General features: G+C 44.2%; 1 long non-coding RNA gene across 1 annotated transcript in view; it reads left to right on the top strand.

Moving 5' to 3' along the window:
- LOC142249057 (uncharacterized) overlaps positions 1 to 14,068 on the top strand; it is a 57,679-nt gene that overhangs the window by 2,426 nt on the left and 41,185 nt on the right. Inside the window, exon 2 of the long non-coding RNA XR_012724983.1 lies at positions 5,153 to 5,230. This is a non-coding gene — a long non-coding RNA (uncharacterized LOC142249057). The remainder of the gene's footprint in view (positions 1 to 5,152; positions 5,231 to 14,068) is intronic.

Genomic DNA, 14,068 nt, shown 5'->3' with positions numbered 1-14,068 from the left:
GGAGCATGTTGTGTGGACAGAGGAGAAGTGTCCACAGGTCATATTAGTGATGAAAGCAAGTGTAATTTATTTGGGTCTGATTGGAAATATTATGTTCATCCACAAACTAGAGAAAGACTGAACCCACAGTGTGTTACGAAATCAGTGAAAGGCGGTGGAGGAAGTGTTATGGTTTGGGGGATGTTTTCTGCAGCAGGAGTTGGACCTCTCATACAGATACATGGCAGAGTGATACAAGTGTGGATCAGAACCTTCTTCGCAACACGCGGCTCCTAACTTGTGTTCATCACTCAAATGCTGCAATTTTCATGCAGGACAATGCCCCCTATCACACAGCAAAACAGGGTAGCAGATCATGGAAACAAGGAAATGGCCACAGCCCAGAGTCCTGATCTGAACCCAATAGAAAACCTCTGGAAAATCCTTGGTGACAAAGTTATGGCCAAGAAACACAAAACAGTCACAGAACTGTGGAAGAGACTGGAAGAAGAGTGGACCAAAATCCCCCCAGAGCAGTGTGAGAGACTAGACTAGACTACCTTCAGACACTTTACTGATAATCTTTCTCTGCTACAGTCATTGCTGTTCTCTAGTTATGATCATCATGTTTTGGGCAAAATAAAGGTTTAATGTTGATACATTTTGGATCTTTAGTAAAACCCTTCTAGTGGCAAGGTGCACCCCTTACACAAAAACTTCACATGTTCATCAATGTAGATTGTATTATTTCTGACAAAGGCAGTGATCATATTTTTGTTCTCTAATTTTGATCTCCAGTGTATACAGTGAGAAATATAAATACATTTGATCCTCTGCTGATTTTGCAGTTTTCCCCTACACAGAATGGAGACGGCTGTAATTTTTATCGTAGGCGACTTCAACTGTGACAGAGAATCCCATTGTGTGATTTATAAATTATTAATTTGCATTTTTTTTGCATGAAATTAGTATTTGATACAATAGAAAGTACTTAATAATTGGTGAACCCTTTATTTCCAGTTACACAGATCAGACATTTGGGATCTCAGCCACTCTTCCATACAGATCTTCTCCAGATCTTTCAGGTCACTCCTCCATACAGATCTTCTCCAGATCTTTCAGGTCACTCCTCCATACAGATTTTCTCCAGATCTTTCAGGTCACTCTTCCATACAGATCTTCTCCAGATCTTTCAGGTTACTCCTCCATACAGATCTTCTCCAGATCTTTCAGGTCACTCTTCCATACAGATCTTCTCCAGATCTTTCAGGTCACTCCTCCATACAGATCTTCTCCAGATCTTTCAGGTCACTCCTCCATACAGATTTTCTCCAGATCTTTCAGGTCACTCTTCCATACAGATCTTCTCCAGATCTTTCAGGTTACTCCTCCATACAGATCTTCTCCAGATCTTTCAGGTCACTCCTCCATACAGATCTTCTCCAGATCTTTCAGGTCACTCCTCCATACAGATCTTCTCCAGATCTTTCAGGTCACTCCTCCATACAGATCTTCTCCAGATCTTTCAGGTCACTCCTCCATACAGATCTTCTCCAGATCTTTCAGATCACTCCTCCATACAGATCTTCTCCAGATCTTTCAGGTCACTCCTCCATACAGATCTTCTCCAGATCTTTCAGGTCACTCCTCCATACAGATCTTCTCCAGATCTTTCAGGTCACTCCTCCATACAGATCTTCTCCAGATCTTTCAGGTCACTCCTCCATACAGATCTTCTCCAGATCTTTCAGGTCACTCCTCCATACAGATCTTCTCCAGATCTTTCAGGTCACTCCTCCATACAGATCTTCTCCAGATCTTTCAGATCACTCCTCCATACAGATCTTCTACAGATCTTTCAGGTCACTCCTCCATACAGATCTTCTGCAGATCTTTCAGGTCACTCCGCCACACAGATCTTCTCCAGATCTTTCAGGTCACTCCTCCACACAGATCTTCTTCAGATCTTTCAGATCACTCCTCCATACAGATCTTCTCCAGATCTTTCAGGTTTCGGGGCTGTAACTGGGCAACATTAGGTTTCAGCTCCTCCATAGATTTCCTCTTGGGTTCAGGTCTGGAGACTGACTAGGCTTCTCCAGGACCTTGAAATGATTCTTATGGAGCTGCTCCTCAGTTTCCCTGGCTGTGAGTTTCAGATCATTGTAATGCTGGAAGTTCCACTCATGACCCATCTTCAATGCTCTTACTGAGGGAAAGAAGTTGTTGGCCAAAATATTGCAATTATTGACCCCAATTATCCTCCCTTCAATATGGTGCATTCATCCTGTCCCCTTTGCAGAAAATCCCCTACAAGAAAGATATTCTACCCCATGCTTCATGGTTGGGGCAGTATTCTTTGGGATTGTCCTCATCCTTCTTCTTTTTACAAACACGGTGAGTAGAGTTGATACCAAAAAGGTCTATTTTGATCTCATCTGACCACATGCCCTTCTCCCATGCCTCCTCTGGACCATTGAGATGGTCATTGGTAAACTTCAAATGGGCCTGGACATGTGGTGGTGTGAGCGGGGGGATCTTGTGTGTCCTGCAGGATTTTAATCCATGACATCATGTTACTAATGGTAATCTTTGAGACTGTGGTCCCAGCTCTCTCCAGGTCATTGACCAGGTCCCCCATGTAGTTCTGGGCTTATTTCTGACCTTTCTCAGAATTATCCGTATCGTACAAAGTGAGATCTTGCATGGAGCCCTAGACTGAATAAGATTGACAGTCATCTTGTGTTTTTTCCTTTTTCTAATAATTGTGCCAACAGTTGTTGCCTTCTCACCAAGCTGCTTGCCGCTTGTCCTGTAGCCCATACCAGCCTTGTGCAGGTCTACAATGTTGTCCCTGGTGTTCTTAGACAGCTCTTCGGTCTTGGCCATGGTGGAGAGGTTGGAGTGTGGTTGATGAGTGTGGACAGGGGTCTTTTATACAGGTAACGAGGTCAGACAGGTGCAATTAATACAGGTAATGAGTGCAGAGGAGGAGAAAAAATAGCAGGTCTGTGAGAGCAGAATTCCTGCTGGTCGATCGGTGATCAAATACTTATGTCATTCAATAAAATGTAAATTATTTATTAAATCCTACAATGGGGTTTTCTGGATTTTCTTTTGTTCTGTCGCAGGTGAAGTGTCCTATGATGAATATTTCAGACCTTTCCAGTCTTTGTAGGGAGGAAAACGAAACTTAACCATGTACCAAAACTTATTTCCCACACTGTATATGGGGGAGCTGGGATGTAGAAGGAAAAATATATCGAAGAAGGTTCAAGCATCAGTGTATGTAAGATGTAGGACCGAAGAAATGTATGAAGTGCGAGCAAGTGTAAAGATGGGATTAACAAGGGAAGGAGTGTGTATGGACCATACGACCCTGCTGGTGCCTGACCCCCGCCTCCATGGCTCGCACTCCCCTGTGTACCGGGCTCTGTCAGCTCTAAGGTGCGGGGTACGTGAATTGAGCAGGTCGTACGCTCGGATGGGCACGACTCCTGTACAGCGTATGATGGAAGGCAATCTGAAACGCAAGCATTATTACGGAAGAGTATTCTGGAATTTACTTCAGCGCCCCTCTGACTTCCATTATAGTCGGAACTTGAGTTCTGCTTGTTTCGAGTACCGGGCACCCGAGCATCTTCATGCTCACTCATCACTACTTATAACCGCTGCTGCCGATCATTGGCCGCAGTATCACTAGTGAAGGAGCAGGAGAGTGTGTGCACTGGTCTGATGGGCTCAGCATTGCTCATTTTTCTATTTTAAGTCAGAATCTCCTCTCCGAGTTTCTGTCTGTCTCTGTGTGTCTCTATCTGTATCAGTCTCTCTGTCTGTCTCTATTTCCGTGTCTGTTTGTCTCTGTCTGTCTGTCTCGTTCCCCGTCTGTCTCATTCCCCATTTCTGTTTCTTTCCCCATCTCTTTCTCTTTCCCTGTCTCTTTGCCTGTCTCTTTCCCTGTATGCCTCTTTGACTGTCTGTCTGTCTCTGTGTGTCTCTCTCTATCTGTATCAGTCTCTCTGTCTCTATCTCCGTGTCTGTTTGTCTCTGTCTGTCTTTCTCGTTCCCCATTTCTGTTTCTTTCCCCGTCTCTTTCTATTTCCCTGTCTCTTTCCCTGTATGTCTGTCTGTCTGTCTGTCTCTCTCTCTCTATCTGTCTCCCCACCGACATCATATTACCTCAACCATAAGCTTCTTATACTAACAATTTCCTTTGTTCCTATAGCAACCACTGACAGCTGCTATTAATAACCTATAGCTCGCAGCTCCATTGACTTTAATGGAGGCAGGATTTTTGGAGAGTAACTGTAAAGCACGAGGTTACATTTTCCATCCAAACATAGCCTATGACGTTCCCTGGGTCACATGAAGCGTCTATGCAAAAGTTTGTGATTGTAAATGTGGTGGTGCGAACACACACACACCCCTTTATATACCGTATTAGATTAGCTTATATGTATGGAAGGGACTGATCGGAAGGACATGTGACTGGTAACCAGTGAAAACTCCAGGACCTTGGAAGAAGACCTCTGTGTCGTCGGCCTTGATATTAGTCTGCTGTGTCATATCTGAGACCCCAGAGTACTGGGTGTGGGGAACGCTTTCCCCCACCATTGTCATTCGTGGGGGTATATATGTCGTGTTAATAGTTGTGGTGGATACAGAAGAGGATACAGTGGACCCTTCTCCGGTCACTGAGCTGTGGACGGGACATTGGAGCCACTCACACTACGCTTATATAAAAGGATGGGTGAGGTGATATACTGTATATATCATCTCTGTGATATACCGATTATCCACAGAGCGGGTCTGATGTTATTCATCCCCATCCTCTTCTATAAATGCAGCGTAATTAATATTGAGTTTGAGGAATTGTCTCCAGTATAATCCGATGGTCGCGGCCTGATCTCCGCGTTTGCCATAAGCTAGCGCTGTAGGGTGAATACATGAGCCACGTCTTCCGTGTACCTGTGGACAGACTGGCCCTAGTGCATGGTGTGTGGATAGCGGCTGCTCTGGGCACTCAACCCACATTCATCACATCCCTCCTGCTTGAGAGACGCTATACTGGGGGAATAATTGTATGAATTTATCGGGTCTGATTGGACCCTCGCTGCTGCTATCGAGTTTTAAGGATTAACTGTTTCACTAAAGTCGTTCCAATTTGTTCCAGGTTCTTTTCATATGAGGCAAATCCTCCAAGAGCTGAACTACTCCATTCCCAATGTTAAAAAGACAAGTCTGTTAGCAGGTATGTACAGACATATTTGACGGTAACTAACATTAAAGGTGTTCTCCAGAGATAGAAAGAAATAAAGAAAATGTCATAAATACCTTACAAGTTACGGTATGCTCATCACTATAGAAAGACAATGGCCACCACCTTGTTACACTGATACAATCCTGTGCTAGAGTGAAAATAGAACAGGAGACTGGGCATGTGCAGAAGGAAGATCTGCTCCCAGTATAAGATCTGATCTAATACTGGAGATACGAGGGGCGCTGAGGTAAGAAGAGGCTGCTCACACTGCTGTCCACCCTGTCTATCTAATCTAATACTGGAGATACCAGAAGTGCTGAGGTAAGAAGAGGCTGCTCACATTGCTGTCCACACTGTCTAGCTGATCTAATACTGAAGATACAGGGGTGCTGAGGTAAGAAGAGGCTGCTCACACTGCTGTCCACACTGTCTAGCTGATCTAATACTGAAGATACCAGGGTGCTGAGGTAAGAAGAGGCTGCTCACACTGCTGTCCACCCTGCTTATCTGATCTAATACTGGAGATATCAGGGTGCTGAGGTAAGAAGAGGCTGCTCACATTGCTGTCCACCCTGCTTATCTGATCTAATACTGGAGATATCAGGGTGCTGAGGTAAGAAGAGGCTGCTCACATTGCTGTCCACCCTGCTTATCTGATCTAATACTGGAGATATCAGGGTGCTGAGGTAAGAAGAGGCTGCTTACATTGCTGTCCACCCTGTCTATGTGAGCTAACACCGGAGATACCAGGGGTGCTGAGGTAAGAAGAGGCTGCTCATACTGCTGTGCATCCTGTCTATCTGATCTAATACTGGAGATAGCTGAATTGCAGAGGTAAGAAGAGGCTGCTCACACTGCTGTCCACCTTGTCTATCTAATCTAATACTGGAGATACCAGGGGTGCTGAGGTAAGTGGAGATTGCTCACACTGCTGTCCACCCTGTCTGTCTGACCTAATGCTAGAGATACCAGTTTGCTGAGGTAAGAAGATGCTGCTCACACTGTTGTCCACCGTCTATCTGATCTAATACTTTAGATATCAGGGGTGCTGAGGTAAGAAGATACTGCTCACACTGCTGTCCACCCTGTCTATCTGATCTAATACTTTAGATATCAGGGGTGCTGAGGTAAGAAGATGCTGCTCACACTGTTGTCCACCCTGTCTATCTGATCTAATACTATAGATATCAGTGGTGCTGAGGTACAGTTCATTGTGTTGTATTAATTCTTCAATTTTAATGAATGTTTTCACTCCCTGATTAGAAGCAAAAACTTTAAGAGGTGGATTGCCTTTTGTTATGATATGGCATCATTGTCCGTTCCCTGAGAAGTGGCAATGGCCATGGGACAGTGCTGAACCATTACTGATGTCTCCAGTCCATGGACATCATGTATCAGACATGGGGTGCAGGATTTAAGTCAGGAATGTTTCAAACGTTGCAGCGATTTAGAGGAATACTTGCTATAAAGAAGCTGCTGGGACTGAGTCGCATGGGAAGTAGTCAGATAGGCGGAGCCCTGGCTGCTTCTCCCCTGCCCGCTACCCTGAAGTAACAGGTGTCGCATTGTGTGACTAGGCTCTTCTGGGGCTCGGTCTTTGATCTTTCTTTCTCTTACACACCGCAGCGTTTCGCAGCCAAATATACCTCTGTGAAGTCATCCAGCGCGTGATACATCCATCGGGCGGCGCGAGATACATTGATCGGGTCGTGCGTGATACATCCATCGGGCGGCGCGAGATACATTGATCGGGCGGCGCGAGATACATTGATCGGGTCGTACGTGATACATCCATCGGGCGGCGCGAGATACATTGATCGGGTTGTGCGTGATACATCCATCGGGCGGCGCGAGATACATTGATCGAGCGGCGCGTGATACATTGATCGGGCGGCGCGAGATACATTGATCGAGCGGCACGAGATACATTGATCGGGCGGCGCGAGATACATTGATCGGGTGGCGCGAGATACATTGATCGTGATGCATTGATCAGGCAGTGTGTGATACATTGATTGTGATACATTGATCGGGCGGCGTGTGATACATTGATTGTGCTACATTGATTGGGCAGTGTGTGATACATTGATTGGGCAGTGTGTGATACATTGATTGGGCGGTGCGTGATACATTGATCGGGCAGTGTGTGATACATTGATTGGGCGGTGCGTGATACATTGATTGGGCAGTGTGTGATACATTGATCGGGCAGTGTGTGATACATTGATCGGGCGGCGTGTGATACATTGATTGTGATACATTTATTGGGCAGCGTGTGATACATTGATTGCGATACATTGATCGGGCAGTGTGTGATACATTGATCAGGTGGCGCGTGATATATTGATTATGATACATTGATCGGGCAGTGCGTGATACATTGATCGGGCGGTGCGTGATACATTGATCGGGCGGCGCGTGATACATTGATCGGGCGGCGCGTGATACATTGATCGGGCAGTGCGTGATGCATTGGTCGGGCGGCGCGTGATACATTGATCGGGCGGCGCGTGATACATTGATCGGGCAGTGCGTGATGCATTGATCGGGCGGCGCGTGATACATTGATTGTGATACATTGATCGGGCAGTGCGTGATGCATTGATCGGGCGGCGCGTGATACATTGATCGGGCGGCGTGTGATACATTGATTGCGATACATTGATCGGGCAGTGTGTGATACATTGATCAGGTGGCGCGTGATATATTGATTATGATACATTGATCGGCTAGTGCGTGATACATTGATCAGGCAGTGCGTGATACATTGATCGGGCGGCGCGTGATGCATTGATCGGGCAGTGCGTGATGCATTGATCGGGCGGCGTGTGATACATTGATTGTGATGCATTGATTGGGCAGCACGTGATACATTGATTGCGATACATTGATCGGGCAGTGTGTGATACATTGATCGGGCGGTACGTGATACATTGATCAGGTGGCGCGTGATATATTGATTATGATACATTGATCGGGCGGTGCGTGATACATTGATCGGGCAGTGCGTGATGCATTGATCGGGCGGCGTGTGATACATTGATTGTGATGCATTGATTGGGCAGCACGTGATACATTGATTGCGATACATTGATCGGGCAGTGCGTGATACAATGATCGGGTGGCACGTGATACATTGATCGGGCAGTGCGTGATACATTGATCGGGCGGTGCGTGATACATTGATCGGGCAGGGCGTGATACATTGATCGGGCAGGGCGTGATACATTGATCGGGCAGGGCGTGATACATTGATCGGGCAGGGCGTGATACATTGATCGGGCAGGGCGTGATACATTGATCGGGCAGTGCGTGATACATTGATCGGGCGGCGCGTGATACATTGATCGGGCAGGGCGTGATACATTGATCGGGCAGGGCGTGATACAGTGATCGGGCAGGGCGTGATACATTGATCGGGCGGCGCGTGATACATTGATCGGGCAGGGCGTGATACATTGATCAGGCAGGGCGTGATAACATTGATCGGGCAGGGCGTGATACATTGATCGGGCAGGGCGTGATGCATTGATCGGGCGGCGTGTGATACATTGATTGCAATACATTGATTGGGCAGTGTGTGATACATTGATCAGGTGGCGCATGATATATTGATTATGATACATTGATCGGCTAGTGCGTGATACATTGATCGGGCGGTGCGTGATACATTGATCGGGCGGTACGTGATACATTGTCTTGCTAAATTCTACTAAAAAGGGGGCTGAAAGCCTGTACTTACGAAGCGCTCACTGATATCCTAATCAGGCACGAATACTAATATTCTTTATAGCAAGATACTATTTATTTTAATAGCACATGAATAGTTAATGGTACATTTAGTTAATGGCATTTAGAACTATAGTCATAGAATCTTATACAATAACAGAAATATGCATCAACATTACCGTTTGTTGTAGCAATCCTTTCACATCGGAGGGAACTCGATTTAATGATAAAGGAAACAACATGGCATCATCTTGCATCACAGGAGCAGTGCGTACACTTCAATGTCCTGGAAGGTTTCCCCTAACATTAAGCGAGTCCGGTGTATTTTTATAGGAAAACTTTGTAGGTTGTGTTTAAATGGTCACCAGCATGTGACAGCTGAGTCATGTTCATGTAACTTGACCACAAACTGCTGTGGGCACCAGCAGCTTCCTGCACATTTCCTGCACATCCTGCCAGTTGACAACTGACCGACCACAGTTGACCATAGTGTTAGTGAAATATTGCAATGAGCCGTAAGTTTCATATGCAAGCTTCCTTAAACCTGTCTTTAAGCCAACCACAAGTTTCCGGTAAGTGGAACTGTAAATGTGACTTCCTCATTATCTTGAAACTGCTTCAAAACCTGTTTGACATGTATTCTTTGGTCATCATAGTGAAATTGGTTATCCAAAGGACATCTCTTTGATACTGAATTATTGATAGGTCAAATAATATCTGGGATCACTCCTATCTTTTGATTATGATCCCTATCTAATCACACATTATTCAGTCATATCACATTGGTATCACAATCGGTCCTTGATGCCAGGGATTATTTTCCATCATCAGTATTCCACTAGAAGAAGATCACTCGGAATATACCATACCATGACCAAGAAATATTGTTTGCCACAAATTTTGTTTTCTTGGTTTGTTTAGATAAACGTTGCACTTTCACTACTTTTGTACAGTATATTAAAACTAAAAGCAATATTATCTGAAAAGCTCCCTTGAATATCATGTGTTTTGGCATTTGCTCGATATTCAAAGGAATCATTACACATTACATTTCCCGATATGTTACTACAAGTTTCACTAGTCCCATTTATGAACATATTGGCATAAGGCCATAACATATCATGAATTGTCCTTTCCACTAAGCTGGGTTTAAAAGCATCTATAGTATTTATAGCTGTCCCAAAACTTATTTTTATATTCTCTATAGCGATGAATCCCAGGTTAGTCAGTCCAGTCTTATTTCTTGGTACCCAAATTCCTCCCTTAAAAGCCAGATATTGCAAATTGGTGACTGTTGCATTCAAATTGCCTTGCCACCATGGAAGATTGATCCATCCCACTATGGAAATGGGTACTGTAGTATTCTATAGACAAACACTTCGAGTGTCTTTATCAGCAAGATGATCAGAACAACTTTTCTACTTTAAGATTTCCTCCATCGATACCGGGACATCCAGATAAGGGATACTGGTGGCTGTAACCGGAGAATGTGTACAGATCCAGCAATCTGTGTGTTGAAAATGTGATGGTGCATCAGAAATTTATTCGCCATAGGTTCCTCCTGATGTAGACTTGTCCATCCAATGACCAGAGAGGCAAACATCAAACACAGGAATTTCTCCATCTTATCACTGTCGAGCTCTTCCCAGTAACCGATACCATGGATTCCGCTTATTTACAACACCTTCTGCAAATAAAGATACACTATTATTCTCGTAAATAACATTTTTCTTGTGGGACATATTCCCACTTCTCCACTCCTGGTCTCATTATCAGGAGAGTACGATCTTTTCCGACCGCTATTACCTCTGTCTCTGAGGGCGGTCCTTGGAGGTTTTGAATCCATATTTTTGCTCCTACATTTTTAATATTAGAGGATCCAAAACCTTTAGTACCCCGTATTGTTAATTCTGCCGGGGCAGTTCCTTCTCTTATTTCAGAAAAGTTTATTGGAATTATCAACATCTGAGCCACCTTCTGGTGTTTCATCAATATCAAAGGTTCATTTCCCAAATTTAGCATCAGTACCTTGATTTCTCCCTGATAATCTGCATCTATTACCCCTCCCACCACTATGGCTCCTTTTAACACTAAACTAGGAGTGGCTATTTGACCATAATGATCCTTTGGTATCTGGCAACCCAATCCTGTTGAAATTGGTTTTACCTTACCTGGGGGTACCACGACAGTTTCCAATGTACTGAGGTCTAAACCTGCTGAATAAGGTGTCGCTCTTTCTGGTGTGCCAAAACAGCTGTACCTTGCAACCATGCCTCTTTTTTCCTTGTCAACTGTCGGACTGACTTGTCTGATGGCTGCTGCTTTATCTGCTTCTGAATTAAACAAACGTTCCAGTGAGTTAGTAGGGACATGAGCATCGACATGAAATACAGTGGTCTTGGTAGATTGAATAATCCCTTCAATGTCTTGCCACACTTCCCTGACCATCTCAGACACATTTTGCTGTTCCTCTCCCCAGTGGAACTCATATTTTTTCCTCGTTACTTTGTACAAATGAGCCAACATTTGTCCCAAATGAGGGATATGTTGTCTCCAAAAATCAAACAATCCAATATAAGACTGAGTCTCCTGTTTGGATTTAGGGACCGGAAAATTAATAATTTTCTGTCTGGCATTGGGCAAGATCTCTCTGTGCCCCTTGTTCCACTGAATCCCTAGACATGTTACCACCTGAGACGGTCCTTGAACCTTGGCATCACTGATTTCCCATCCTTTACTCCTCATATGAGCAACCAGTTTTGTCAATTGATCTTTCACACTTTGCTCCTCTTGTCCTTGTATCATTATATCATTGATATAATGTGAGATCTGCATTTCCTTATGACAAGACATAACCCCAAAGGAGAATTTTCCTTCGGTTAGATTAAGAGTCATCCATTTTAGGATATCAATTCCCAAAATATATTCTGGTATAGGTACTACCAGTACCGTATACTCCCTGATAGGTAAATTACCTATCTTCAAAGCTACCTGTGTCTGAACCCCGGTGATCACTTGACCACCTAGTCCAGCAATTTTTACTCTAGGTCCTTTTATTTTTTCTGGGTTTCCATGAATTAAAGTAGCCTCCGCCCCCGTGTCACTCAAAGCTGGGACTCTTTGAACATTTCCCCCTTTCCAATGTATGCTAAGATTGACGTAGGGACGTTCGTCCCTTTTTATCAATAGGGGGGTTTGGCTGGCTACCTATGGTAAATCACTTCCTTCTGAACTTTCATTTACACAGACTTCAGTCTGTGTATTAGCCCTTCCTTCTGTGACCTTTGTGGCCATGGCTGCAGCCAGTTCTTCCCATGGATAAACTGACTGAAAATCTTCCCAAGACACATTCTTTGGGGGTTTTTTCCCCTTTTCCCTCTGATTTCTTTACCTTGGGGGTTTTTGAACCCCCTTCCACATTTGTAGTGGTCACTTTCTTTGTGGATAGAACTTTCTGTTTGTACAACTTCCATAATTCTCCTGTCTCCTTTCCATCCATCCTTTCCTTATTGATCCCGGCTTTAAGCAAAGCCTGGAACTTGTCTTTGCGAGACACTCGTGGGGCCTCCCCTACTGATTTCTCTTTCCAATCAGGATTGTTTGGCTTACTGTTACCAACATGGCCTCCAGGGGATGGTTTATCCCACTGTCCCATATCCTGTAACTCCCTCATCCTCCCTAGAACTACACCGATTGATTCTCCAGTCAGCGCTACAGTTAAGGTTAAAATAACTGTGTTGTATGCTGGGGGAGCATGTTTAACCAGCCTATTTCTTATGCTGGCTGTCAATGGGTACTGGAGATAATCATCATCCATTCCCAAAAGAGGAAGAGCATTCGTCATGGCTTCTTCCTTCAGCCTTTCCATACCATCTTTTAAGGTATACCAAGGTTTATCATTGATAGGAAAGTCTGCTTCTGATGGATATTTGTCCAGAAAAGCATGGGCTAAGATCATGATTAAGTTTTGAGTACCATGCTCATTATGATCAACAAAATAATTTTTTATTGATCTCTGAATTACTGGGTCACGAGACATGGTGACAAATTATGCCACGTCTCCAGCGTCAAAGTGCACTGCACCTCCTCCGAGATCGTGCACCCTGACCAACCAGGGAATTTCTCCTTCTCCTGGTTTTTGTCTAAACTGTGTTAAAATGCTATCAACTTCTCCCTGAGAGTAATCTTCAATGGTTACTCGATTTTTTACATGAGGAATCGTTCTCTCATTTATGATGGCATTACCATCTTCGTCATATTGCAGATTCCCCTGACCATCCCGGACATGTTCCCGGATGATCTCATTTTCTGTCCTCTCTAAGCTCCTCCTTACTGGGTTAGCCTGAATCTTCCCTTTATGGTAATCCTCCTCATCAGATGATGAAGATGAATCCCACACATCCCCATCCCAAGTATCGGGATCCCAGTTTATAGAAGCTGGGACGATACTTTTAGGTACTTTGGTTTTATTTACTTTTCCTCTTCTTTTCTTGTACTTATTTTGAGCAATTTGGATTTTATTTACTTTTCCTCTTCTTTTCTTGTACTTATTTTGAGCAATTTTTATGGCAGCTTTTTGTGCCACATTCTGATAATGTTCCAATTTATCCTTCAACAGTCTGGTATTACATTCCAGAACTGTTTTCAGGCAACCTAATTCTATCATCTTTTGTTCCATCTGGGAACTTTTCTTCTGCATCTTTAGATTACGCTCATGCATTACACTATATGCATTTGCCAAAATCCAGATGCGCCGTCCTAAAGACACTACATCACCTGCTTTCACAGGGACACTACCGAATACATTCACAACATCAGTAGCTTCACTACCCTTAAGCTTATTCTGCCATTGTTTGCGCCGTGCTAAAGACACTACATCACCTGCTTTCACAGGGACACTACCGAATACATTCACAACATCAGTAGCTTCACTACCCTTAAGCTTATCCTGCCATTGTTTGCACCGTGCTAAAGACACTACATCACCTGCTTTCACAGGGACACTACCGAATACATTCACAACATCAGTAGCTTCACTACCCTTAAGCTTATCCTGCCATTGTTTGCGCCGTGCTAAAGACACTACATCACCTGCTTTCA

The sequence above is a fragment of the Anomaloglossus baeobatrachus genome, chromosome 8, assembly GCF_048569485.1.
Source record: "Anomaloglossus baeobatrachus isolate aAnoBae1 chromosome 8, aAnoBae1.hap1, whole genome shotgun sequence".
NCBI lineage: Eukaryota > Metazoa > Chordata > Amphibia > Anura > Aromobatidae > Anomaloglossus > Anomaloglossus baeobatrachus.
Note: the sequence above shows the minus strand (reverse complement) of the source record. Positions and strands in the feature narration are given on the sequence as shown.